We start from the raw sequence: 4154 nt of genomic DNA on the forward strand, positions 1-4154 counted from the left end.
TATTTTATTGCAATTTATTTTGTCTTACACATTTAAAGAACATTGTTGAATTGATTGCTGCTGCTTCTTCTACATTCTAAATCTATCTCATATCATTTAAAAGGGGATTTAAACTTGTTAGTCGGAAAATTTTTAAGACTTAAATCACCCCCCTTAAGTTATAGAGATCACTTGTTTAACAATAGCAACATATATGCACGCAATAGCATAACAAAGGATAAAAGAAGCGAGATCAAAATAAAATTGCGAAAAAGAACAAAACGAGAACAATAATGAAAAGAAGCAAGGTGCATTAATAAATAAAAGAAAAAAGGAAAATAAAATAGAAAAAATCTTGATGAAATTGCACACTCGATTAAATGACTTGACTCTCTAACGGTTCTCCAGTGGAGTTGCCATCTGTCGCAACCTAACATCACGACGGGACGGCGAAAGAAAATAAAAGAGATTTGTTTTCTAAGAAGAAAACGAGAGGGAGTTGCCACCAACGTTTATTTAAGTAAAACGTTAGAAAAACCAAAAAGAAGGTCTATGAATTTTGAAAAGAATGGGTTCAGGAGTTGTTTATGCATAGGGAAGGTGCTAGCACCCCACGCGCCCGTCACAATGAACGGTAGCCTTTAATCGAGTGTGCAATAAAAATAACGTGACTTCAAAATTATTTATTTTCCCAAGTGCGGTGAATTGTTTTTGTGTTTTTTTTAATCGACAAGGGTGTTGCCCTTGCTCCTACATATCCCCATGTACAATGAGAAAATAAGACCTACGTAGTTCTTTAGGTATAAATGTTTGTGTGTTGAATTGATTTTTTTGATTTGATTTTGTTTATTGGTTGGATATACTTTGTATCCACCTATTATGAATATGATGAATATCTTCGAGCACGCGAGGAAAGTCCAAGACCCAATGTTGTGTGCTATAAAAACAAAAAACGCTCTAGGAGAATTGCCAGGCAAGTCCAAGACATAGTGTGGCAATCCCTGACAACGGCGCTAGAAACTTGTTAGACTTTTGGCAAGCGTACCAATTGTCGTTGTAGTTTCACACTAATAAAAGAGTTCGTCTCCACAGGAACTTGAGTTTTACTTAATTTATTCGGATAAAGATTATCAGTTCAATAGTTATGTACAAATTTAATCGAATGTCATTGGTTTCGGCTTGATTAACTAAAGACAACTTAAAGTAAAATAATAGTAAAAATAAAAAAATCACGGGAACAACTGAAATACGAAAATAACAGAATTTAATGCGTCAGAAATATGTAAATTACGAAAATGACTTAAATTAATTCAAGAAAACATAGGATTGGATTTCAGCATTCATACCCTTAGTATCCTAATAAGATTAACATATTTTCTAACATTACTGATGCACACATAGTTATCCCAAGTCGATTCCTCGCACTTGGAACCTAAGAGTATTTACAAAATATCGATCCCTCGCATATGCAGTAAATATCCCAGCATTACAATTATATTCTCGTGCTTTTTGCAATCGAAACGTTATGCTCTATTCCTAGCAACGTAACGTAAAGAGTAAAATCATTTGGTTCAAATTCTAAGATTACTTTATAGTCTCACTTAAAATCCAATTTCATGACACTAGTGATCAAATAGAATCAAGTATTACGAGTAGAATGAAATTACCAATAATGAGTAGAAAAGATTAATACATATATAATATCAAAAAGGACACATAAGGGTACCAAGATTACATCCAATCCTTAAGAAAAACTAACCAATCATTGCGTAGAGCACAAGACTAACAAGAGAAATGACGAAGGAAGTGATTCACGGTCACAACTCTACAGTGCCTCGGCTCCACTTTTCCTCTTCTCCTTCTTCTTCTGCATTTTCTCTCTGTTTTTTAGGCTGTTGAACCCCTTTTCTCTTCAACCATGCATGGCTATTTATAGAAAACAACCATTGAGTGCAGGGAAATTCTCCCAGGCGAGCTGTAGCTCGCCCAAGCGAGTTGCTTGCTTAATGGTGAAGGTATCTACTCACCCAGGCGAGTTGTAGCTCGCCCAGGTGAGTTGCTTGCTTAGGATTGAAGTTACATCTTAGCCCAGGCGGCCTGGATACTAGCCTCGACGAATTTAGGGTCAAAAACCTTCACGAAAAAACTATTTTCCCCTTCTTTGTGCCTTTGTTTATGGATCTAACAAACAACCAGCAAAACCTGAGTGACCACTTGGCCTTGCGCTGTAACCGGTGTCAAACACTGCAATTCAATTGGTTCCCCTTTTCCTTCTCCATAACTTACTTTGTTCTTAATTTACTGTGTTTCATTTTTTTCTATCTCTATCTCTATGTTTTTTGTTGTTGCTGGCAATGATAAAAGCATTATACCTAGATGAAAATAGGGTTTGACACATGTCATCCAGTCAAAGTGTAAAAGATGGAGCATCCGCTCAACATCCAGATGACCCTCAAGAAAAAAAAAGGAACTGACTAGACACATCCTGAGAAATAATCATCTAGAATGCCAAATCATTGGTGACCCAATAGATCGAACAAGATCATCACTTAAATCACAAGGGCACACTGCATTGATTTCAAGAATAGAATCCAAACATATTGATGATGCAATATAAAACAATTACTGTGTAAAATATATGCAAGAAGAACTTGATTAATTTCAAAAGAATAATGTTTGGAAATTAGTAGAACTACAAAAAGGGAACAAGGTTGTTAGAGAAAAATAGGTCTTTCATAACAAATTGGACGAAAATGGTAAAGGTTTGAGGAACAAGGCAAGGCTGGTAACTAAAGGGTACTCACAATAGTAAGGTATAGATTATAAAGAAACCTATGCACCTATGGCTCGTCTAAAGGAAATATGAATTTTACTTTCATTTGCAGCTTATAGCAATATGAATTTTTATCAAATAGATGTAAAAAGCCCACTCCTAAATGGATTTGTTCAAGAGGAAGTTTATCTTGAACAACTTCTAGGATTTGAAAGTGACATTTTTCTTCATCATGTTTTTAAACTTAACATGACCCTATATGGACTCAAGCAAGCTCCTAAAGCTTGGTATGAAAAATTGAGTTCATTTCTTCTAAAAAATGGCTTTGAACAAGGAAAAGTAGACACAACACTGTTCTATAAAAATTACGACTCATGGTTTATATTGGTGTAAGTATATGTGGGTGACATTATTTTTTGTGCTACTAATGAAATATTGTGTGAGGATTTTTCTAAGTTAATGCAAGCAAAATTTGAAATGAGCATGATGGAGAGTTGAAATTCTACCTTGGACAATAAATAAAGCAAACAAGCAATGGAATTTACATTCATCAAACCATGTATGTGAAAGAACTCTTGAAGAAGCTCAACATGAATGATGCAAAAGAAATAAAGACACCTATACATCGAACAACATATCTTAGACTAGAAAAAGAATCAACTAAGGTGGAGGGGACCTAATATAGAGGAATAATTGGATCATTGCTATATCTCACAGCATCCAAACCCGACATTATGCTTAGTGTTTACTTACGTGTGAGATTTCAACAAGAACCAAAGGATGTTCATCTAACTGCAATTAAATGCATTTTTAGATATTCGATTGGAACTTCTAATCTTGGTCTATAGTTCAAAAGAAGGGAAGATTTTAGGCTCATGAGCTTTTATAATGCTGATTATGTTAGAGACTAAGTCAAAAGGAAAAGCACAAGGGGAAGCTGCCACTTCATCGGTGGAAACTTGGTTACATGGATATGCAAGAAGTAAGGTTCAACTGCATTGTCCACTACTGAAGCAAAATACATGTTAGCAACCAACTAGTTCTCAACTCCTTTGGATTAAGAACTAGCTTGAGGACTACAACATCTATGAAAGTAAAATTCTCATTTTCTATGATAACAAAGCTACCATTAGTCTTTAAAAAAAATTCAACATTTCATTCAAGGGCAAAACATATAGAAATCAAGCATCATTTTTATAAGAGAGCATGTTTAGAACGAGATAGTGGACCTATAGTTCATACCAACTGATGATCAACTTGTTGATATTTTCACAAAACCCTTTATCAAAGAAAGGCTGATTTTGTGAATAAATCAGCTTGGATTGGTTTTTATAAGTGAATGACTTAATATCTATATGTCATCCACTATTGCATAAAAGGACCTATCGTCCAATATCTTTTA

Source organism: Glycine soja, chromosome 5 (genome assembly GCF_004193775.1).
Source record: "Glycine soja cultivar W05 chromosome 5, ASM419377v2, whole genome shotgun sequence".
Classification (NCBI taxonomy): Eukaryota; Viridiplantae; Streptophyta; class Magnoliopsida; order Fabales; family Fabaceae; genus Glycine; species Glycine soja.